This window comes from Crocuta crocuta, unplaced genomic scaffold, assembly GCF_008692635.1.
Source record: "Crocuta crocuta isolate KB4526 unplaced genomic scaffold, BGI_CrCroc_1.0 scaffold197, whole genome shotgun sequence".
Taxonomy (NCBI): domain Eukaryota; kingdom Metazoa; phylum Chordata; class Mammalia; order Carnivora; family Hyaenidae; genus Crocuta; species Crocuta crocuta.
In genome coordinates, this window is record NW_027532002.1 from 10,265,326 (window position 1) to 10,290,861 (window position 25,536).

Sequence of the window (25,536 nt, forward strand, 5' to 3'; positions counted from 1 at the left end):
ACTAACTGTGCTACTTTGGGTGAGACCCCCATGGCTTGTGCTTCAGTGGCCTCATCTATAGAAAGGGGGGAAAAGGGTGCCTGGGTGGCTCAGTTGGTTAAGCATCTGACTCTTAATTATGGCTCAGGTCATGATCTCATGGTTCATGGGATTGAGCCCTGGGTTGGGCTCTGGGCTGACAGGGTGGAGTCTGCTTGGGATTCTTTCTCTCCCTGTCTCTCTGCCCCTCCCTTGTTCTCTCTCTCTCTCCTTCTCAAAATGAAGAAATAAACTTAAAAAAAAAAAGAAGAAAGGGCTATGATACCAGCTGAGCCTGAGGTCATGTAATGCTCAGCAAAATGTTCTGCGAACTATAAAGGTCTGTCTAAATGTTAGGTCTTATCGTTGTCATCATCATATTACCAACATCCCGATCACTTTATCACCCCTGCCACCCTGTGCCCTCAACTCAGGCATCAAGATGAGAAATGCTTATTGGAGCTGGTGACTTTTTATAGGAGGCGTCAATCTGCCATTTTCCAAATGTGAATGGTTCACTGGTCATACATACCTTCTTTTGTACATTACAACTTCTGAGGACACTGAGTGGCGTAGACCTCTCTTGCAGCACCAGGATCCCTTCTGGGTTTTGTGACTCCTGCTCTCACTGCTGCAGTGGGTCCTTTGGATTATAAAATGTCTCTGGGGAACGGACTGGGAGTTTTAGTTTAACCTTGTGAGCAGGTGGTCTTGCATATAGTTATTTTTCCGAACCTAAAAACACTATAAAACACACCATTATTTCAAAAATCCCTAAGAAAGGAAGAGCTAACAGTTTTCAAGTATGATATACCATTGCTTATAGACGCGTTCCTATTTCAGAGTTGTAGAAATGTGGAAAATGAGTGTCTGGGAATGCGTCACATACAGTGGGGCGATTGCTATAGGAGTCTGCTTGGAGTCTCCCCAGCCCCAGCCGTGGTGGGTCTCGGGATCTCTGTGCTCTCCCCACCCCTCCGCCCCAGCCTGCTTTGCACACATATTCTGCTAAGCACTCCCACCCTGAGCTGCGACTGGCTGACGTCCTGCTTCTCCCAGGCTTTTCGTTCTGTGTCTTGTAAGGGCATCAGGAGGAGGAGCTGGTATGGGCACAGGGCGAGGACAGGTGATGCCAGCCCCTTTGTCCCCTTGTTGCTATGTTTGTTCAGCCTGGTAAGAAAATGCCCCAGAGGCAGACCCTTCCCCGTCAGAGGAGGCACACCCCTGGGCTTACACGTTCTCTTAGCCAGAGGCACTGGAAGATCAAGTGCCCACGTGAAGGTTTTCCCAACCCTGAGTGGCTCCTATTTGGTGAGGGTTCATCATGTGAGAGGGGCCTGCCAAAGTGACAGTAACCTGATGCACGAGGCCTGGGCCTAAGAGCCTTTTTTTTCTCGATGATAGATGCAACGGCTGGAGGAAAGCAGAAGGTCCGAGGCTATTTGTAGCATAAGGCCCGATCCCTGCCCTTGCATGCACGGGGTGGGGGCAGGGGTGGTCACCCGCGTTCTCAGGTGTCACTGCCAACGGCAGATATTTCAGCACCTCTTTTCCTTCAAACGTCTTGGGTTTCAGAGAGGGAGGTAACTGGACCCTTCACATTTGTTACAGTAATGCTGTTTCAGGCCCTGTTCCTTGACCTTACAAGTCACCTGCTCCTCCTGAGATATTGTCACCCTGTGGGGTCAGACATCAACTATCCAGACTTTGCTGACAATTTTGGGAGTGATGTGCCGCTCTAACTCTTGTTTATCATTTAGTGTGGCTCTTTGGGCAGCTTTTGGTAGCCAAGTATGTCATGCTATAGTGGCTGCGGAAAGGGTTTAACTACTTTCATTTGCTCAATGAGTTGGAAGGTTCTGTGGATATTGCCTCTGACCCCTGAAAGGTTGTTTAATCTCTCCATAACCTTTCTGTCTGCAGTATAAGTCTGTTCTCTAAGCATTTAGGAGGAGAGGCTTTTCCGTGGCTTCCCAGCCCGACCTCAGTAAGCCCAAACTCCTCAGTAGAAAGAACACTTGTAGCTGAATCAGTCAGGACTCTTGGCTCAAACTAGCCCAGGGAAATCAGTTCATGACTCACATAACTGAGGAGTCCAGGGTGGATCTAAAGCTTCAGACAGAGGTATATGCGGGGGTTCAATCAATGTCTTTTGGGCCCTGTCTCTCTCTCTCGTCACCTCCTGTCTTCAGGTCCCTCACTGTCATGGCTTCACTCTACAGGCACCCTGTGTTCAGAAAGTGGGGAAGATGGCGACCCACATCCAAACTGATATCTTTTCGAGCTAGGAAGAAAGAAGCCCTTCTTTTTTCTGTTATTGTTGTATGAAGACAAGGAAGTATGTGTCCAGCCCTGGACCAGTTATTCATGTCGGGTCTGATTAGCTGTCCCCTGAGCCATGTGCCCACCCCACGACTGTGGATGCCTGGACGCAGTGATGACAGCCCCATTGGGACCACACGCAGTGAAGGAGGGGCAGCTGTCCAAAGGCAATATGGGTGGTGGGTATACAAAAACACCACCTGTCTTCTATAAAGGTCCTGTATGGTTTGGCCCCTTCTATCTGTCAGGCTCCTCTTAAGATTCCCAGGTAGCTTCTTACCTGCCAATCAGACTGGATTTTTTTTTTGACGAAGATCTGACTTCAGCTCAGCACCTTATTTTCTTTGCCCCCAGTGTCCCCTGGAATTTTTTTCTTCCTGTTTTACACTTGTCAAAATTCTACACAGTCTTTAAGCCTTAATTAAAAAGTTACTTCCTTCCAGACTTTTCCCTGTATTTCCAGTCCTTCCACATGGCAGTCAAAGGATTCGGCTGGCAGCCCATTTATAGAACTTACCTGTTCTTCCCTCTATTTGCACCTTCTTACGCGTCTGCCCCAGAAATGCAAAGATCAAACTAATCAATTAGTATTCTACCCGTGTTACGTGGGAGATATGCAGTAGAAATGTGTTGGATGGATAATTGTTCTCTCAAGATCTTTTTTGAGAGGATCTCATCTATCGGATCTGCCCAAAGACACATGCACATACTTGTCAGAGCTTGAGGCCACGTATGTACTATCTGCTTACGGATAAACACATAGCACTTTTGTGTATTCCCAGCAGCACTTTGGGAATGACCTTGTTATTGTAATTACAAGTATCCTGTCTTATATGGTGACTTTTCCATCTTGGGATTAAGGAGCAGAACAAGCTGGGAGCCAGGTCATGGAAGAAAATCTGTCAAGCCAATAAACCCCCCCAAACTGGGTGGATTATAGGACTGAATCACATCATCTCGAGACAGGAACAAAAGCTAGGAGAGGTAGCTGAGCTTAATGGGTAAGAATGCGCCCTCCAGGTTTGAGGCTAGTTCCCACTGCTCATTAGCTATGTGACCTTGGGCAAGTTAACTAATATCTCTGAGCCTTGGTTTCTTTGTAAAATAGAGACAATAGAGCTTTTCTGTGGCAAGATGATCTGTGAAAACAAAACAAGATATCGCATGCAGAGTACCTAACATAATACCTGGCTTCTAGTAGGTGCTGCCCCTGCCTCACACACACACACACACACACACACACACACACACACACACACACGTGGTGGTACAAATAATTGCATTAAAGAATGGTCTCTCTCTGTTCTGACTGGTTATCTGGCTACTACTGTTGCTCTCTAATGATCAGAATGATGACGGCGGTGAGAGGTGGGAATATGTGGATGGCCAGGAGCCAGCCACCTCTGTTGAGAGCTGCAGTGCTGGTGACGGCAGCACCAGTGGATGACTAGATGATGGGTTTTTATTTCCACTGCATCCAAAATGTGCAGTTAACCATGGAGAAAGAGGAGAGCAGAAATCGCCTTTGTCCAGATGACACCTGGTGTGTGGACCAGCCCCCATCTCTGGCTGAAGGAGCTGCATGTTCAGGGAAGGAGACTAAGCCATTTTCTGGATTAACTCTGTTGCCTATTTGTAATAACCTAATTGTAGGCTTTACAGGAAAGGAACCCCAGAAAGTGGTCCACTGCCAGAATGATGATGACTCCTGGAACTTTCTCTGATTCTTATTACCCCTTCCTACCTTGCCCATCATCTTATGTATTCAAATGCTTTTTGTATTTATACAGAACAACTACGATGCTTCACCCAGACCATTGCACATCACGTCAGAGAGGAAGACACATGTGTGATTCATTTTCTTAAGCCTCAAATCGAAAGATTTACCTAAGGACCCAGGAATGTCATGAGGTAAGCTTTGGAAGTGTCTGAGGTGGTGTGGTGATTATCGATTGGCAGACTCACTCCTCTTCCATTAATTGGCTATGGGTTTGCATTTACAAACGGTGACTCGCCGTGTTAATAATCTGACAGAATATTCTAGAATGTAGAGAAAAGTAAATGGATGCTCATGAGTATGCTTATGCCCTGTGTAGCAGACCTGGACATCGAAGGGATGCCCTCAGGAGTCATAGAGTGTTGGGATGGAGTCAGGGCTGGAGAGCTTTAAAGGTTATCTATGCAGACCCGGTCATTTTACAAATAGAGCTCCAAAGAAGCAGTACTTTCTGTCCAGAGCTCCCCAAGCGTTTATTTAGTTTCTCTCTTCACTTTAGGACTGATCGCATTGCATCGTGATTATTTACATGTCCATCTCCCTATCTCAGTTCAGTTTCTTTCATCTGTACAGAACTCAACTGTAACTACTATAAGCAAAAAGGGAACTTCATTGGCTCAGTAACCAAAGAGTTCAGCTAGATCCAGAGGTTCTAACAATGCTCTTGAGATCCAGTCTCTCTCCATTTCTCAGTTTTGCCTTCCATTGAGCTGGCTCTGTCACTCAGGCATGCTTTGCCTGGTAAGGACAAATGACTGCCCGCAGCCCCATAGATAGATGTCCCAGCTCCAAATCCAGAAGAAAAAAGAAGACACATTTGTCTGCTGAATTGGCTCACGTTGGCTGTGAATCATTCCTGAAGAAGTCACGGGGCTCCAATTGGCTGGGCCTGAGGCACATGCCCTGAAGTTGGGGATGGGGTCAGTCCTACCTAAACAGCAAGCAGTGAGGGGGAGGATGGGTGCTCAAACAATATATGGGGCCCCATTGTTAGAAAGGAGGAAGAACGGAAGCTGAGCATACAAAGAAAAATAAATAGCCACTACTCTTTCAACTAGAACGTGAACTCTTCAATAGAAGGACAGTACCCATGAATTTTGCTTCTACTGTTTCCTCGGGCACTCCTACCCATGACTGGGAAAGCAGAGACTCCTACATGGTGACTATAGTGAATTTCTAGCTGTGGGAAGAGCTGGGCTAATTCCTCGTGTGAGGCTTTCACTCCCATGCGATTGCCTATAGGTGACATGGATGTCAGCTTCTGGAAAGGTTTAAAATCATCTATGCTTTTAGCATTTTCTCCCTTCCATGTAAATGATTTATTTAAGAACGTATTTTAACTTTGCTGTTCAAAGTCAGAAACATCAACAGCCTTGGTTTTGGCCAACGCCATGTTCTTTGGCAAAGTGATGGCACTTTGGTAGTTCTTCATAGCTTACAGGTATGCCAAACCTGTAGTTATAAGTAGGGATTCAAGCTGGCTAAATGTATTCGTACTCGACACATCTCACGAGTGTCTTCAGATTCTCTCAGCTTTGCCTCCAGGCTCTCAGCTGTTCTGTCTGCTCGGTTCCTGCTGTGGCTTTCACTCTCTGAGGGCTGACATCGTTCCGCGGCCTGACGCCATACTGTCCCACACCCACCTCTCTGGGTTCTCTGTGACATTCCGACTTGGATGGAATTTTATGCCCAGCAGGCCATGGGCTGTGTCCTAGAGAGTAGATGACGCAACCTGGAAGTGTGGGGTAGTAACTCCCCATGGTGCACCCTTTGACCAATGGCAAACAGGAGATGGGTAGGAATTTGGTAAAAACATTTCCTCTCCCTCCTCCCTCTCCGGACTCTTTGAGGCCCACCATGAAGCATCACTTGGCCTTGCTTTTTATCCTTCCCAGCCTCGCTTCTCTTTCCTTTCACTTCGGTTGCCCTGAGACTACACCTGCCAAAAAAGCAACAGAACCTAATTCCTCCTTCTGGCTCTGTTTTCTAGGATACCTGGTCTAACACATTATTCTGTTTCTATTTATCCCATTTATCCTCAAAGCTGCAGAAGAGGTTTTTAAGTCCAGTCATCTTGATTAGCTTTAATAAAATGGGGTTTCTATTTCTTTGCCTATTTGTAAGATGAGTAAACTGAGGCACACAGTGGATGTAACTTGGTCAACATTATAGGCTTAATCCCTGGGCCACTTACACACAAAATCCTAGTTTCCCATCTCCTCATTGAATGTTCTGCACCCAATCACAAGTCAAGCCTCGATCTGCAAGTACAAAGTGTACAGAATAATTGGAGCAAATATCCCAATCATTCAACCAAACCTAAAATAGCTACATAATTGAGCTCAATGTCTCCACTTCACACTGGGACTCTGGGAATAGCCAAAGACATGCTACTCAAATCTTGCCATTGTGTTGTTATAAGTGCTACTGATGGTGGTGGGTATATATATTTTTAAACAATTGATTTTGTTTCTTTTAAAAAATTTTTTAAAAATGTTTATTTACTTTTGAGAGAAAGAGAGACAGAGTGTGAGTGGAGGAGGGACAGAGGGAGAAGGAGATGCAGAATCTGAAGCAGGCTCCAGGCTCTGAGCTAGCTGTCAGCACAGAGCCCGATGTGGGGCTCTAACCCACGGACCATGAGATCATGACCTGAGGCCAAGTCAGAAGCTTAACCAACTGAGTCACCCAGGCGCCCCTCTTTTTTTTTTTTTTAAATTTTAATGTTTATTCTTAGAGAGAGAGAACGTGTGAGCAAGGTAGGGGCAGAGATTTCAAAGCAGCTTCCAGGCTCTGAGCTGTCAGCACAGACCCCAACGTGGGGCTCAAACCCACAAACTATGAGACCATGACCTGAACCAAAGTTGGAAGCTTAACCAAATGAGCCACCCAGGCCCACCCCAGTTGATTCCATTTCTTAAAATATTTTGCCAAATTCCTTTGCTTTTTAACTAATGGAGATGAAAATTAAGTTTCAGCAAAGATAGTAGACTCTTCACAGGAGGAGAAATGTCGTAATTACACATAAAACATTTCAAACTTTCCTGGAGGCTTACAATAAACATGAAGGTAAAGTTAATTAGTAAGTGTAGATTTTGTGCTCTGGGGTTTTACTTATTTCAAAGTGACTCCTTCCCATTGTTATGTGTTTGCTAAAATGCGCTTTTTAAAAAAGATCTGAAATTATACTCAAATACTTATAGAAAACCAGTAATAAAGAGAAATCTATGCCAAGAAAAAAATTCTGGTGATAGGATAAGCTCCAATCCTAGCCTAAAGGGAAAACGTTAGGGTTTCTGAACTCTGTGTGATGGCTGATATTTCGCATGGGGAGTGGGTGCTTGAATTGCCCTGATTTATATAGAAATTTTTAAATTCATAGTTGTGGTATATTGGAGATCCTACTCTCAAGTATTTTCATTAAAAATTTTTTAAAGTTTATTTTATTTTGAGAAAGATACAGAGAGCAAGTGGGGGAGGGGAAGAGAGAGAAGGAGACAGAATTCCAAAGGGGCTTTGTGGTGTCAGCACAGAGCCTGATGGGGGGCTCGACCTCACAAATAGTGAGTTCATGACCTGAGTTGAAATCAAGTCAGAGTCTTAACTGACTGAGCCACCCAGTTGCCCCTCAAGTATTTAAAAACAATTTTTTAAAAATATATATATTTTTAATTTATTTCCGAGAGAGAGAGAGACAGCATGATCAGGGGAGGGTCAGAGAGAGAGGGAGATACAGAATCTGAAGCAGGCTTCAGGCTCTGAGCTAGCTGTCAGCACAGAGCCCGATGTGGGGCTCCAACCTGCGAACCGTGAGATCATGACCTGAGGTGAAGTTGGATGCTTGACTGACTGAGCCAACCGGGCGCCCTTCCCCTCAAGTATTTTGAAAGCATGGTTGGTGAGCTGATGCTCAGAATGCAGTTGCTTCATCAGATGCCACAGTGCACGTTGACCTGCAAGGGACAGTGCTAGTCCAGCGTGCAAGCCACTCCTACACACTAGCAGCCCAAACTGTAAATGTCACGCCAACATTAAGAGCACAATAGTGCCTTCTGACACCTGCTTAGAAGTGCATGAGTGGTGACTGTTCTAGAACGACAGCCAATTATATAAATATTTCAGGTACTTAAAGTAGAAAAAACTCTGGGTTTAAATGAGTGTGCATCTAAAAGAACCGAAGAAACGTCTTAATTTGCTCGATGTTTCCAAACATATCAGTTTGGAAAAAGATGGGTTTAGGTTTGTGATTGGCTCCTAGCCTGGGTTTTGCTTTTTCTTGGAGCTTGGGTCACGGAACAAAGAAGGAAGAAGATTCAGACTTCGTAGAAAATTAGGCAGTCAGAGAAAGGCCACAGGTATATTCTAGGCTACCAAGACCAATATGAAATACTATTCACATGACATAATTGGGAATTACAGAAGGACAGTGCCTAAGCCATGGTGGAGACTGTTAGAAAGAAAGGCATTACATCTTTTAGACCTTTTTTTTTTTTTTTTGAGAGACAGAGAGAGAGAGAGAGAACACTGAAGGGACAAAGAGAGGAAGAGAGAGAATCTCAAGCAGGCTATGCACTGCTAATGCAGAGCCTGATGTGGGCTCAACCCCAGGAACCAGGAGATCATGACCAGAGCCGAAATCAAGAGTTGGACCCCTTCACTGACTGACACCGTAGGTGTCCCAAAGGTGTGATGTCTTTTTGCATCTCCCCTGTCACCCTTTGCTGAAATGATGGGTCAGGTGATGATCAGTTCTTCTGGAAATCTGGGAATTTATCAGGTTCTGATCAAGTGTATGGAACAAATGGAAACAAGAGGAGCCAGGTTTTTCTCTCTTGATTCTCTCATCTCTAGAGTCTTAGAAGAAACTTGGAGATTTCAAAAAGCTGTCCATTTCCCAAGAAAGATAAGGAGGTTCCAGAAAGGAACAACAATTGTCTATTTAGTGTTGCGAACTCATCAACGCTACTTGACAGAGAAGGAAATGGTGCAGAACAAGAAAACTGAGCTTTGAACCTTGGAACGTTTTTAAACAAATATCTTCTGCCAAACACTCTTTAATATCTATCACTGCCTCTGAAATTATAATAAAAATACCATGAAATTCAATGAGACACATTCATTTTCAGTATACAAACAATGCCAAGCTTTTGGTCCCAATTAAAGACATGTTTTTCCAGGGCGTTACGCTTTGTGAGAATTTGTTTTCTCACAAAAGGTTAAGCAGCACTTTTGTATGAACTGCTTCGGTTTCTAAATGCATAAAACTAATACATGTTAAAAGGTAGCAAAAAGATTGTGGGACAGTTTGTACTAAATTAGCTCCTTTAGGCTGTGGGAGTACCCTGATACTCATCTTCATTTTGGTACAAGATAAACTCTTTCTCCTTCCTTAGTTTAAGCATTAATTGAACGTTGGCATCTTGAGAAAAATCATCTGTGGCTGGTTCATTTTTGTGCTGCTCCAATTCAGCTTTTGGGTTCTGTGGCTTGCTCCACCCTCAACCGAGCTGATGATGAATGCTCGTTTCAGGGATGAATCATTATGAACTTTAGTAAGGAGCTGAGCCATGTTACTTTCTAGCCTCTTCCTTTGCTCTTTTATCTCCTTCCATTCCTTCTCCTTGTATATTTAAGAACCAAACAAGTGTTTGAAAGTCAAAGGGCACAATATTTTTCAAAGCCAGTCAACTATGTAAAAGAAACAAGAGAAATCTTAAATAATTAGGATTAAATTTATAGTCCACTGCAATGAAGAAGGCACTCAATGCTCAATACCCCCAACCAGACTTAATTTCACCTTTAGAAAGACCTTTCTTAGTTAAAGTCCATTTTAAAAAGCCTATATAATGATTACTCTAGTAAATTTATTATAATCCATGGGGTCTAGGAAAGTGAAGTAAAGATTAATGTGCTTGGGTATCTTTAATCCCTGGTGTAAGATCATTGTTGAGGTTCAAGGGCTTAACTTAGAAAAATTTAGCCTTATTACTTTTTAAGGCTCTGACAGCCAGCTGTCTCTGTACTTTTAATAGATCAGTTCATTCATCTTGTCAAATGAGCTTTTCCAAAATGCTTCCGTGCAGTGCCAAGAATATACTCATATTTAAATTTAAAGCTGATATATTAGATTTTTTTCAGTCAATTATTTTTGTTTTTTTTTCTGACTCATTCTGTATTTCAATTCCTTCAAACTCATTGCTGTTTTATCATGAGGGCTGTGAATATGAGTACTAGAAAATTGTGAATAATTTTAAAAGTAATGAGATTTTATGTAACTTTGAACATGGGTATATGTGATATTCTGGAAATTCATAACATTCCAAGGAACATGTTAGAGCCATCCTCACACAGTTTTTGTCCCAGTCAGAATTACAGGTGGTCATTCAAATCCCTACTTCCTGTCCCACTGTGGAGAGGGACAGAAAGATGGAGCTCTCAGCACAAGGCAACCTGCTAAGCAAGCATTTAACTTACTGGCTCAGCATTTTCCTGAGTTGGTGAGTAGGGAAGAAGTTAGGTATTTTTATGTTGAGTGCCTCTTACTGGCCTCTTGGTTTGCATGGGAGTGAAAATGAAAGACGGAAGAGTGGTGTTTATGAGAGATTTTATTGCTCTTTTATAGGAACATGACAAGCGTAGGCTGCTTCACGGTGGGGGTCCCCCTCACATAGGTAAGAGTGAATTGTCTACACTTATATATAGAGTAAATAGTAGCAATCACTTATTGCATTGAATTTGAACTGTAGCAGGGCTGGTTTAAGGTTATTCCCAAAGTAACCAGTCAGTGGGAGCTGCTATTAGAATATGCAATCCAAAAAGATAGTACCCAATGGATATTATATATCAGGAAGGAAGCCTTACCATCATTGAGAACCCAAGGGACCATTTAAGTCCTGCTAGCACACTGCAAAGAAGAAACAGGAGAGACACAGTGCCTGATATAGTAGATGTTGGAATGTGGGGCTAGAAAGGGCTATGCCAACCTGAGGAGGGTGCAAACAGTCGGGAATTCCTTGAGAAAGTAGTAAACAAAGGTGGCTGTCTTCCCAACACAGACAATTTGATATTCAGATCCCATAGTATTGGGCCTTCCATTGAGAAATGTTTGGAAACCATTGTCTATGGTAAGGCCAGACATCTCACAATACTGGATGGGATCGGAAATGCTTGTGAAAAATCGTGAAGAGGGGGGATGGGGTTATAAGGCTTTGGAGGGTGACATGGAGCCATGTCTCCATTCAGCACCCAGGAGCTCCAAGCGTCTGCTCACTTGGGGCTACTCAAAGTGACAGTTCTGAAGTAAACCATCCTGAGTGAAATGCTCTCAGTATCTTTTTACATAGTAACTGAACTCCTTTTTTGGGGTCCCCCCCAGGAAGTTAGAGCTCTCTGCCCATATCCTTGCCTACCTGCCCAATCCCTTAGGTTGATTTCCTCTCCGCTTCCATGATGAAAATATGCAGAGATCACAACCAGAGGCGCGCAAAGCAATTTGGAAATGTTCATTCATTAGTGAACCCTTAGTGCCTCCCATGACTGCTGTAACTTCTGTTGCTACAGATGGCAAAGGGCTGGCTCCTGTGTGTGTCTTCCTGAGGCTGTAGAGCAGGAAGATGACAATCAAGTTAACCTCGTTCTCTCTGATTATGCTGCCCACTTGCTCCTCTGCATATAGCCCCGGTGCCAAAAATCTGGCTCATTCCTAATATCCCCAGGCACGGTCTTTACGTAGGTGGTACATATCTGAGACCCAGCATCTGGATGCCTGAGACCAGGGTATTGCTGTGTGTGGACAGACTTCAGCCACTCCAGATGGGGTTTATGTTCAGGAAGTATAGGACCCCCGCAGAGCTTTCAGAATGAAGGAAGAAGTAAGTGATGGAAAAGAGATAGACATTATGGCCCTGGCAGCACAGAGAGGGCTTTATGTCCCTGTTCTTACAGGATTTGGCTAAACATTCTGTGCGGCTCATGTGAAAGTAGGAAGCCCTGTAATCCCCTTCCCCGAAGCGAAGTAGAAGTATTGCAACAGAAAGGCCAGCCGGCCTTGGGGCTTGGCAGTGGCACTCTCCAGCACTCGGCTGGGGACAAAGTACTATCATTATCATTTGGATGTAGCTCCCTGGAATGTGAAAAGGCGACCAGGGAAATGCTAGCAATCACAAACGCGCCATCACAGGACATGGAGAGATAACCACGTATCTTTGCAGGAGACCATAATGGCTCTGATTTACCTCCCTTGTCTCAGGCAGAACCCAGAGAGGGTAGAGAGAGGAGCGAAGGAGGGAGGAGGCAATAAGGCAATTTTTCCCAGCAGAGCCAGGAAGCTCAGGTAAACGTACCCCTCCTTGATCGTTTTGGGTCTTTAGGGTGACCAGTTGAGGCTGAGGAGTCTTTGGGGGCAAACCCAAGTTAGCTTGAGTGTGTCTGGCCTTGAGGAAAGGAGGGAACAAGGCAGAGAAACGGAAAAGTGGGAAGTGGTTGCTCGGTGCTGAGTTTGGCTTAGAGTTTTGAACTCCATTTGAGCCTTTGGGCTCCAAGCAAAACTTCAAGGGGGAATGAAAGCCACAGGAACCCACACAAGGTTAAGGCTTGGCAGGAAGCCCTCTGTGGGGCCACGCTGCTTTTCACATAGCTCTGCCTGGGCAGGCCTTTCGGTGGTGGATCCACCTTCCACCACAACTAGCATTTCTCTGGGCTCGTGTGAACCAGTCATTGAATGTATTCAGTCAGAACTTCAGTTTTCCCAGAAGCAGAACCCCTTTCTGACACCCAACACCATGTTCTTGGCTGACAAGTTATTTACCCCGTAGCCCAGCCAGGCAAGGAAACGATGTTGTTTTTGTGAAGAAATTCACCCCGGGGTTGAAGAGATGCGGGGGGTTGTAAAAGGAAAATATGAACAGAGATTTGGAACTGAGACTTAGACTCTGATGGGTGAGCCCCCTGCCCCCCCTTTCTCTATAATAGTCCTAGAAAAACAGGGGTGATGTCGTCATCGCAGCTGCTGATGGCCTGACAGACAGTTTCCGCAGTGCTACATGAGGCCCTTTGGTGTCCCTGTCAGGAGATTGGCGGCTGAATGACACCAATGAGGCCAGGCCTGTATTCCCTCTGGGAACGCCGCCCTAATTGATAGACAGAAGGCAAAGAGAAGGATTGTTTTTGAACCTGAAAAGAATCCCCCTTTTTTCTCCCTAAAGCTCATGCCCCCGCTCTCCCCAGCTCTATTTTCCCCACCCCTCCCCCCCACCCACTTTTTTTTTAAAGGTGTTTTGTTCCCGCAAAGTTACAGAGCTTAATGGAACCGAATGACTTTTACCCTTCACAATCTGTCAGTCAAAAGCCCGACTCCAAGACCGTTAAATAAAGTCCTTTCAGAGGCAGACAGGAGAGGAATGTGTCAGTCAGGCAACAGACCCTGTTGTGTTTTAATCTGTCAGAGGGGTGATGGGGGAGGGCAGTGGGCCCCAGGCAGGGCACATTCCCAGCAGCCGTTAAGAGGCCTTGACAAATCCAGGTGTGGAGCCAAAATGTCACCCAATCACCCACATTCTTGAGGTGTGGGCTCAGAGCCCCCAGGCACTCGGGTTTGCAATCAACTATGAGATGTTTGGGCAAACTTTCAGCACAGGCTTCAGACTAAGCATTTTTAACATAAAACCAACCACTAAGTGCTGGGTACCGGACAAGGCATGGCTTTCAAATTAATATCCCGCTCAGCCGCGAGCCCTGCAGACAGTAATCCTCCGACTGAAGGGCCTTCACGTAGACTCCAATTCCAAACCAATTTTGCAGAGCCACTTTCGTTTTTTTCTAATGCCTTCCCTTCACATTATATGACAATCCATTAATCTTGCCCATTAACTTAAAATTGCCGGGCAATTTTTTTTTTTTGAGGGCTCTGAACAGTTGCTTTTGTTCAGTATGGATTCAGAGCTTTCCATAATAAAAAATGTCTACCGTTAGACATGCTAATGATCTATTCCTTATGTTTCAGTGACATTTCCTTTAAGGGCTTAAAGAAAAAAGTTGGAGAAGGATGAGGGTAGAATAGAAATGGGGCAGAGGCAGTGGAGAAGTTAATATTTAAACAAACAGGACTTGTTCTTATCAGAATGCTACAAAGTACCAGTGCAGATATTTCTACCGGGCTGAAGGCCGGAGCGTTAGGGCCAGAGAGCCACCCACTGTCCCTGACGAGTGGCTGGCTCATGGCTGAGTAGCCTGTGGGACAGGAGATCTGCAGTGTCTCAACTCTGAGGGGTGTTTCGGCTCAGGGGTATGCGTGGGCATGTTATTTATTACTTGCTTGATTTTGATTTTTTTCCCTCTCTTTGGGAGATTTTGCACAAAACAAAGGAATTTCTCCCTGTCCCCGTTTTCTTTTCTTCGATATGCCATCTTCCACCTCCCAGGACACACCTCCCAGAATGAGCAGAAAATGCCCTCTCCCCTCTTTCCCCCCTTTTCCCCCCATGTCCAGATCCAGGTAGTGTGGTGTCCACCTCCTAGCTGTCCCTGGGACCACTTTCGATACTTGTGTATGTACATTGCCGCAGCAAGTGATGACAAGTCCCCCCAGCCTCTTCTCTCCCTCCATCCCTCTCTAGCCAACATGGAGATGCTGTGCTTTCTTCCATCCCTGCATTCCTGCCGGTAGGGGTAAGTCCTCTGTAGATGAACTAAACTAAGATGTGAAAGGCCTCTAGCACAGGCTGATCAACTGTGTCATGCAGAAATAGTTCTAAACACGGTTAAAACAAATGCGGCATACTTTATGGTACTAGAGCTAAACATTTTCCAAAGAAACGGATGTTCAGCAGTCTGCAGCAACTCCAGTATGAGGCTGGAGAGTTGCAGCAGGCGAAACCAGAGCTGATGAACAGCAAAGCAAACCAGCTTATTCAGGCACCGGGGTGGAGAACCACACTTCTCGTACAGCTACTGATAAAGTTCTGGGAGCCAGTCTTAGAATCTATTGCTCCTCTGCTGTTTGCGTGGTGCTGAGTTAGATGGGAGGCCCAGAGGCAACTTCACGGGAGCAATATTCCTCTAGAATATTAATGAAGTCTTCAACTTCAGCCCTAGAAATATGTGTGCCCAGGCTTCTTGAGTCCATCCTTCACCAATTATTAATGATCTGCCACACTTAGAAAAAGAAAAAGCCATTTCTCGGCTCGCTTTCTGCCTGCCTTCCTTTCCCTCCACCTAAAACAAACATTGCATCTGGGGCACCGCTGGGAACACAGGAGCCTTCTTCACAAGGGAAACAGTTTTCCTTTATGCCCGAAATGCCAATGGATGCTGCGGCTTCTGTTTTTACCATTAATGGCTGCCCAGAAACTTGCAAGCAAACCCCTACAGCCGATAGAAATGCTTCTTAAAATGGCAGTGTGCACTCTGGTGGGAAAGAAAAAGCTTTCGATAAAGCCCTTGTCCCAGCAAATTGGAGGCTGTATTTGAAGGTGGTTGATAATGTGAAATTCACTTGTGAAATTCTTGGCAGTCAGAAAGGTGCTCCGGCTAAAACGCAAATAAACACACAGATGAACAAATAAACAAAAATAAACCCAAATCCGACTCATTTCTCTGGCAGTCCCCAAATTCAGTGAAAGCCCAGTTAGGGGCAGTTTTTCATCCTTTGGGGCCAGGTCTGTGGCTGTGGACGGAGAGAGGCAGAGCCTGCTGGTGAGTCGCCCTCTGTTGCAGCGTGCTGATGCTCTCAGCCTTGGTTTGGTGGTGCCCACGTGTGACCAAAGCCTGCTGTCCCCTCACTTGCAAACGTAGCTAGTCCTGCGGTTCGTTGGTGGCTGGACAGAACATTCACATATTGGCCGTAACATTTCTCAGCCTTCACATTTAGATGATTCTTCATAAACATGTGTCCGCTTAGCTTTTCATCCAGTTGGCTGCTAAATCTTTTGTCATGGGTGGATGCTATGATGACACAGTGTCCTTCCTAGACGTGTACATGGAAGCAGTTGAAGGCTGCATTTGAAGGTGGTTGATAATGTGAAATTCACTTTTTTTTTTGGACTGAGTTAGTTTCAAAATTCTTTTTTTTAAAGTTCTACTATTTTAATATTCAGCAACTGTAGCGTCAGTTGCATTAACGTGCTCTTGGAGTTGCTTCTGATGTCAAAACCAGATTACCAAAAAGCCCGAGGAGCTGTCTCTATGGGCAGAGCCTGGGCAAATGAGACACAAGTTTGGAAATCAGTACTTCGGTGACTCGGGGTTGGAAACAGACTCAGAACCTTGGCTGTTGCTGGTCTGGTTCCTTTGTTATCAGTTCTTACATGATTTCTTTTCTTTCTTTCTTTCTTTCTTTCTTTCTTTCTTTCTTTCTTTCTTTCTTTCTTTCTTTCTTTCTTTCTTTCTTTTCTTTAAGTTTTATTTATGTTGAGAGAGAGACCATGAGCAGGAAAGGGGCAGAGAGAGGGAGAATCCCAAGCAGTTTTCATTCACAGTGTCAGTGCAGGAGCCCATTGTGGGGCTCGAACTCATGAACCATGAGATCATGACATGAGCCGAAATCAGGAGTCCGATGTTTAACTGATGGAGCCACCCAGGTGCCTTATTTCTTATGTGACTTCTAGTCAAATCAGATCATCTTTACCATCAATTATTTGAAAATAATAATTTTAGTAATGATGATTATTATGCTATGTTGATTAGGCATTATATTATGGTGTGACGGTAATAATATATGCTGGACATACTCCACATACATTCTCTATACTTACCTTACTTACACCACAAAGACCCCTGTTTGGGGTGGTGTTCACAGCAGTTAAGGATATGACCTCTGGTGACAAACCTCGTGTTTTTGAACGCTAGTGCTGCCAGTTACTGCGTGTGATCCTCATCTATAAAACAGGGGTGATAATAGCATGCACTTCACAGGGCCGTTGTGTAACTGAGTGAGCTCACATGTGGAGAGCCTTTAGAAGAGTGCCTGTCACATCTTAAGTGCCCAGTAAGTGCTGTTCCTTGTCATTATTTGGTTTCACAGTGTGCAGCCTGCATTAATCATTCCAGGCATGGTTTCCACCAATGAGGAGCAGCATTATTTTTTTCCCTTCCCCATGACTTATTCACTCCCGAACTGGAAGCCTGTGTGTCCTGCTCTCTGAGGACCTCGTTCTTTATTAACAACAATAAGCACTGGCCTGACTGCTCACCACTATCCATCCTCCACCTCACTGCTATGTTGGTATATGAAACACCTCAAAAATGGCGGCAGTGAATTTCTGGTGAGGAAGTGGTTTTAAAACAAATATATTTTTTTAATGTGTTTAATTATTTTTGAGAGAGAGTGAGAGACAGAACACAAGCAGGGAAGACACACACAGAGAGAGAGGGAGGCACAGAATCAGAAGCAGGCTCCAGGCTCTGAGCTGTTACCGCAGAGCCCGGCGCGGGGCTCCAGCTCACGAACGTGAGATTGTGACCTGAGCCAAAGTGGGATGCTTAACCTGCTGAGCCACCCAGGTGCCCCAGGAAGTGGTTTTGAAAAAGCTTTCTGGGGAAAACTCACGTGTGAGCAGACAACCCTGTAGGGTCAACCATTCCCCCAAACCCGTGCTCAGCGAATCCCCCGTGCAGTGTGGCCACGTTCCCTAGATTGACTGAAGACGTCTGTGGAGCCACAGGATGGCACCTTGGTCTCCAGATCCCTGTGTGCCCTTCTCACTGTGCAGTCTCAGAAGTCCTGGGCCCCGCCCTTGAGGCCATGTTCTTTCAAGATGTTTGATCCCGGTCTCATTAAACCTGCCTTGGTTCTTCCCTCTCCCCCAGCCGCTCTTGATCTGCGCTGTTTAGTGCCATGGCAGGATATTAAAGTGGCACCCTCTGTTAAGAAAATAGCCTTGAAACTAGAGAAGACCTGTCACAGGGCACACAGTAGAGCGTGGTTGCTTAGTAAGGGTATTCTTGAAAACCGAAACCCCTTTCGTCGGCCCGCCCTGGGGTGTTCTCAGGCCATCCCGCCTAGTGGATGAAATCACACCATTTGGGCTGCAAAGCACAGGCAACTTCTGCCAGGACACCATGCCCTCCTGACTGCGACCAGATCTGCCACTCGCCTTTCAGGAAGACAGCTAAATCTGCCAGGCGTGGCACGCTTGCGTATTTAATTGAAAGACCAGACAACCCTTAATTTAATCCAGTTCAATTCAATAAATATTCATTGAACACCTACATAAGCCTTTAATCATTTATTTTCTTTCCTATCAATAAATCCCTGGGTACATAGCTCCATAAAACAGGAACATCTGCAGAACCCAACGATTTTTAACGTCATTTTCTGATAAGCTTGGTCCTCCCCAAATTAATTCTGAAATGCCTGTGATTTTTGGCTCATTCTAGAAATGCGGTGTGGCTTGCTCTCTGGCTCCCACCTCTTGAAGGTTCACCTAGGTGTAGTAGGTTTGGACCATTCCCCCTGCACAGCTTGGTTTGGTTCTTGGTAAAGTAAAGGGCACTTGATTCTGAACTTGACTGGGTCTGACCTGGCCCCAGGATAGTCTGTAGCCCGTTGTCCCTGACAGGAAGCAAGCTACAGATCCATCCTGTTCTTAGGGGTGCTGGGTGAGCGGGGGAGGATGGCAGAGTCCAAATTGGAGTAGGTAGTGAGTTGGTCTTTCAGCCTCACGAATACCAACTTTGTTATAAGGACACAGTTTGTTAATCAGCTGATAAATAGTTTTGGAGCTCATAGGCAGGGCGGTGGGCACGTGAGGGTGGATGAGTGAGGCGACACTGGACACCTGTAGTTCTGTCTGCCTCTCTTCTCCCTCTGCTAGGAAATTTCTTCTTCTCTATCCTAGATGTTTCTGCTGGGTTGTTTGTTAATAATAGGGCCTCATCCCTGGCTGTCTTAAGCAGTTCGGGCTGCTGTGACAAAGTACCGTGGGCTGAATGGCTTATAGGCAACAGAAATTTATTTCTCACAGTTCTTGAGGCAGGAAGTCTGAAATCAGGGGCCCGTGTGGTTGGGCCCTGGCGAGAAGCCTCTCCAGGCCATAGACTGCTGACTTGAACCCTCCCACGGCAGAGAACAGGGACGAGCAAGCTCTTTTGTGATCTTTATAAGGGCACTAATCTCATTCAGGAGGGCTCCGTCCTCACAAACTCATGTCATCCTAATTCTCTCCCAAAGGCCCCTCCCCTCCTAATACCGCCACACTGGGGAGTCCGGTTTCAAGATATGAGATTTGGGGGCATACAGATATTTAGTCCAGGACTCTGACCATGGGAGTAGACCCATGACCTAGGCTTTGGCCAAATCCAATCTCCCTCTCACTGGGATTAGACCAAGCTTTGGGCATACAGCCTAAGCAGGGTCAATCATATCCTTCTATGGGAGCCGGTACATGGGCGCTGGGACAGATTGAGGGTGTCTTGCTTTTGTATGTAGAGAAAGCCTGTGATAAGAGAGAATGAGGCCAGTATAGAAAAGAAGAGAGATAAGGAGAACAAAGAGATGGAAAGAGAGAAAGAAAGAAAAAAAGATTCATGCTATTTTTTGAGTTCCTGTGCCTAAAAAAACCCCACCCTTTAACTTCCCAGTTTATGAGCCACGAAATCTACTTTTCCACATAAGGTTGTTTTCACTGGGTTTCTTTCACTTTCGATGGAAAGGTGCCTGACTAACACGTAGGGTTTAAGGACCAACACTACATACAAGGTTGAGCTATTCCTCAACTGACTACTTGGCTTTGGCAATCTCTTAACTGACCTATATATCTCCTTCCTCACTTGTTTTTTTTTTAATGTTTATTTTTGAGACAAAGACAGAGGCAGAGAGTGAGGGGGAAGGACAGAGAGAGAGGGAGACACAGAATCCGAAGCGGGCTCCAGGCTCTGAGCTGCCAGCACAGACAGGCTTGAAGCCCCAAACTGTGAGATCATGACCTGAGCCAAAGTCGAATGCTTAACTGGCTCAGCCACCCAGGTGCCCCTCACCTTCCTCACTTGTAAGTGGAGTTAAGTGTGGCTCCAGTGGAGGGCACACAGCGCCGCTTAGGAAATGTGTGTGGAATAGTAGAATAATGTATGTAGCTAATCACATAGGGATGGTATTGGGTTTAATCCTATGAAATTGCCAACAAATGGTCATTTTTGTCCTATGAAAGAAGCAGTTTTGTGTGGTTAAATTAATAGCAGATTTCGTTTACTGAGCAAGTAGAGCCACGTTGTCAGTTAACATTTATTGAGGCCCTACTATGCACAGGCGTTGTGCTAGAGGCTGTGAAGGAATTAAAGATGGAGAGAATACAAGGTCCCTGTTCTCAGGGAGACCACAGTCAGTGAGGACACAGAACTAACTGAGAGACCATTGCTATAGTGTTGGCCTCACTCTATCAACTAATGAAAAAGACTAGTGTTGGCTCTTTTTTTTTTCTTTTTTTAAGATTTCATCTTTATCAATGAACTGTGCCTCGTACAATCTAAGACGGATCTAGATAGTGGCCGATTCAAAGAAGAGCTCTGACATCACACTTCCTAGAACCCCTCCTTTTGCAGCTTCTCTCTTTGAATCCCTTTGGAACTGTCACTTGTCAGCCCAAAGAGTCAAGGATCAAGGAAAATGCTCAACACAAGATGTCTTTTCAGTGATCTCTGTGCTGATTCACCCTGTCTGCATGAGAATTTTCTCCCTTTGTCCCTTTTGTCTGGGAAAGGACCAACTTAAAATCTTATCTGTGCTGGCTCAAATCCCCAATTTACATCAAGAGGAGGCCGAAGAATGGTAATGGGGACATGGCCAACGAATAATGCAAATTTGCAAATTTTGCTACGACTTTAACCCCCACGGAACCGGGTTCTCTCAAGATGTGGCATTTGAGGTGTGTTTTTATATCTATATTTCTCAGTTTAGATTTCTGGACATTTCAGTAGTCCGGTGTGACGGCTGATTCTAAATATCTCAGTTTTGGGGTGTTTGTCCATCAGTCCTCCTACACGTAATGTATACTGAAAACAGAGCCAGAGCCTTGCAATTTGCCTAAGTCAGGCTGACTGCTGATCTCAAATAGAAAAAGAATCACCCACGGAGAGCACAGTTCTTACCCTTCTCTGAGTGGCCATTTGGTCAGCTTCCTTTTGCTGACCCACTGGGGTCTGAGGACTTCTTCCTAGAAAGCGAGTGCTTCCTCAGCTTTGAATAAACAGCATTCTCTTCTTTTCTTCTTTGTTTTGGGTCCTATTTCCTCCTTTTACTTAAAAAATCACCTTCATGTGAACTAACTTGCCATTTTGCCAAATCTGCCTGTCAGTATAAGGAGCCCGGGAATGTTTCAGCGGACCTATAGAAGAAGTGCTCTAATATATGTATGATGGGCTGAAAGAGTTAAAATGCACGTGGTAATGGCCGTAGCTGCTAGCATGCAACCCGGACATTTGAATTTATCTTATATAAATAAGAGAGATGTTCATCTTCTACGTGTACATATACACAACAGTTTAGTGTAATATAAACTGTGGTGTGTGGCCTCAGAGCTCTCCTGGCTTTGCCAGAGCCTCATGCTTGTGTTCGCACATTTTCCAAGGGGCCCTTCCCGTTGCTAAAGGAGCTCAAGTCACTTTTCCGTGAATGCCCTGTGATTGGCAGGAATGCTGGCTGTTGTAAGTATCATATTGTTCGGTGGTAGAGAATATATTTTATTGCTGGTTCAATAGCATTTCACAGTTATTAAAGCAGAGTCATTGTCTCTGGAAGCTTCCAAAGGCTCTGAAACTTTGGGGCACAGGGAAACAAACACACACATGCTCAACACCTGTCAGTCATCCCCATTGTTCCACTGTGGCTGTCATAATCTGCCTGTGGTGTTTAAAATGTTTTAGGGGAAATGCTGAGAAAGTGGCTTTCTAAACATATCATGTATAGCCATGTTTTTTCATAAATAAGAATTTATCAGAAATCACAACATTTATTTCGCAATGCTTAGAAATAAAAACAGTTGAAGAATGGCCCACCTGTATTATTACAACTGCACATTAAGGCATGTAGATTAAAAAAAAATGTTTGCAGATAGGACCAATTTTCTCATAGGCCCCAAGATAAATGCCTGCCTGAAGTCATGGCTTTGCCTGAGGAAAAGGATCCAAGCAGGAGATGGATGGATGTGATTGGGGTGGGGGAGGAGGGGACACATATAATTCTCTGTAAGTAAGAGCTCCCCCAGCTTATCTAGCAGATAATGAAAATATCCTGGTGGATGACCTTGTACAGTTGACAGGTGTTAGGTGACAGCTGAGAGCTTTGCCAGGAGAAAAAGGCAGCCGCTTGGACAAACGTTAGGAGCTCCTGTGACGAGACAGGGCAGGATCTTAGCTGTTTCTGTAGGGCTAATGTGACGTCCCAACGTCCCACAGATTGTCCTGTGTGGGTCATCCCCAGGAAGACGCACGTAGGGTCTTCTGCAAACTCCCACCTTCCTGGCAATTTGACTAATGCTTTGTTATTTGTCCTGACAGCGCTGAGCTGGTCCCCACAGATTTTGCCCTCTTCAGTGCTTTGTGTACTTTCTGTATTGTTTTCCTTTTTCTTCTTCAGAGCAGAGTTTGTGAGGCCCCGAGGACCACACCGACGCTGCAGTCGGCGAATGCCCAGTTAATCTTCTGCCGAAAGGAAAATGTATTCTTCTTTCTCTTCAAGTGTCTCTGGCAACGACTGGGCGTGGGCAGAAACTTGTGTTCATCTAAACAAGGACAGAAAATGTATGACCTCTCTTAGCGCTTCTGGCCAGCTCTTTCTAACGATGCCACTCTATGCCTGGTTTCTAATATTTTTCTAGAAGTGATTGCAATTGGAAAGGAACATATTCTGTTTCCTACTTAGAGGAGCACATCTGGAAGGATATATATACCCAAATGGTAGATGGTTATCTTTAGGGGGTCGGGGGTCATTTTTCTCTATCTTTTTTTATTTTTTATTTTTTTATTTTTTTTTTATTTTTTTTTTCCTTGCATATAACATTGATGACATTTATTTAGTTTAGATAAAGACTTCCAACACAGAACACTGTTAGGAATNCACCAAAAAAGGTGGCAGGGGGATATTTTGCTAACAACCTCTTCCACAAGCTTTTCTGCATGATGGTGATTTTTTATGGGGTTACTTGTAAAAAGATTGTGCCTTCAAAGGGGATCTGACTACAAGGGCTTCATCTGCTACCTGCATTAGTGCGTCACTTTGTATAAGTTAGGTTTCCTCATGTAAGATAAGACCATGACATCCACTTGTAGAAATTATGGTGAGAATCAAATGGCATGACGTATGGAGAAGTCTCTGATATACGTAAAGTGCTACCCAATGGGGAGGAGTAACAAAAACAATCATTTGTTCGCAAGGAATCAATGGGGCAAACGTAGACCAAGGAATCTGCACCAAAGGAACGTGCATCCTGGTGACCTGAAACACAGTATTTTACTTCAGTTAGCGTGAATGGAGGAACCCTTTCTAGGAGCCTTCCAACTTGTGCAAGTGGTTTAAAATTCTTAGTGCTGGCTTCCAGCACTGTTTTGTGAAAGGAAAGTGTGTGTGTGTGTGTGTGTGTGTGTGCGTGTGTGAGCGCACACAAAGTGCCCACGTGTAATATGCAGTGACATCAAACTACATTTAAAAGTCGGGGCACCTGGGTGGCTCAGTTGGTTAGGCGTCGGACTTCAGCTCAGGTCCTGATCTCCTGGCTCGTAGGTTCGAGCCCCATGTCGGGCTCTGTGCTGACAGCCAGCTCAGAGCCTAGACCCTGTTTCAGATTCTGTGTGTCTCTCTCTGCCCCTCCCCTGCTCATGCTGTCTCTCTCTCTCTCTCTCTCTCTCTCTCTCAGGAAAAAACAAACAAACCCAACATTTAAAAAAAAAAAGTAATCACCGGGATGCCTGGGTGGTTCAGTCGATTAAGCATCCAACTCTTTTTTAAATTATTGTTTTTATTATTTATTTATTTTTTTGAGTTTTATTTTATTTTTTAATTTACATCCAAGTGAGGTAGCATATAGTGCAATAATGACTTCAGGAGGAGATTCCAGCAAATCATCTGCTATGTCTAACACCCAGTGGTCATCTTAACAATTGTCTTCTGTAATGCATCCAAGTCTTGATTTCAGTTCAGGTCATCGTCTCGCGGTTCATGAGATCGAGTCCTGCATAATTGGGCTCCATGCTGACCGTGCAAAGCTTGCTTGGGATTCTCTCTCTCTCTCCCTCTCTCTGCTTCTCCCCTAGTCGTGATCTCTCTCTCTCAAAATAAAGAAACACTTAAAAAAAAATAAGAAAAGTAGTCACCATAGCACACATATAACCCCACTATCTGACTGATTCAAGGGTTTTTACAGACTGTCTTATGTGGGGCCAGAGGTTTGGGAAACTCTCACAGAAAGGTAAAAATCATTAGAAACAGAAACCAAAACCAAAGAGAAATAACAGCAGTCTCTCACAGAACACCCAGCCAACCTGCTGAATGAAACAGCTCTCTGGTGACCCAAACTGCAGTGGTGTTCCCTTGCTCCTTTAAGGAAGAAGTGGAAGACAAGGTAGGGAAATGGTGACAAGAAACTGCCTTCTGGGGACAGAGGCAGGTTGAAAAAGCAGTGTGTCTGTGGGAATACCTTGACCATCCCTGAAAACACTGGACACTCCCAGGTCTTGGTGAAGATGTCCTGTTTGCACGGGCTCAGAACCATGTTCAGTACAGCTCACGTGCTGGAAGGGGGTGCTCATCTCAGGTCTGGACTGACCAGCTTGAAAGGGGTTACGCGCAAGAGTGATCAAAGATTTAAACTGTCATGTCGACAGTAAGCTGGGGAACAGGCGATGCGGGGGCCTTAATAAATCTGCCCTTGACTTATGGCCGAACTTCATTCAGCAGAAAATTATTTCTGCAGCATATTGAGTGCCATGTTCTGATGGAGACAGAAATAAAAGAAAGGTGGAAATGGGGAGAAGGGAATGGAAATTCAATCCACATGTGGTGGGGAGGACTCTTCAGTAAATTCTTTTTCAGATGAAATAAGAAACAGAATGTGTAAGACTCTCAGAATATGGTACATTCCTTTGACTAAAATGCCTTCAGTGAAGAACATGGGCAAGGAGTGATTCTCAGGAAAGATCAATATGGAAGGTGGGGAGGGGGAAGGAGGGAGAAAATTTTAGTGATTTAGGCACGATTGTTCATTCATTTGTTAACTGAGTTAGCCAGGCTCTATTGAGTTCTTACTACGAGTGACACATTGGCCTCACATCTTGAGGAGTGATCCACTCCTGAGCAAAGGAGTTAGATCCACAAGTTCAATGTACACCTGAAATTTGCCAGCCTTGCCCCCAGCTCAGTTTAGTCCAGCATGATGCAGATGCTCTGCTGTCCAGAGGAGCAAAGTTCTGTGGAATCTCCTCTGAATAAAGTGTGG

The 25,536-nt window shown here is 44.8% G+C and overlaps 1 long non-coding RNA gene across 1 annotated transcript in view; it reads left to right on the forward strand.

The window, feature by feature from the left end:
* Window positions 1-4,134: 4,134 nt before the first annotated feature.
* The window catches only part of LOC144240958 (uncharacterized), a 73,677-nt gene continuing 52,275 nt past the window's right edge, over window positions 4,135-25,536 (forward strand). Inside the window, exon 1 of the long non-coding RNA XR_013337899.1 lies at window positions 4,135-4,251. This is a non-coding gene — a long non-coding RNA (uncharacterized LOC144240958). The remainder of the gene's footprint in view (window positions 4,252-25,536) is intronic.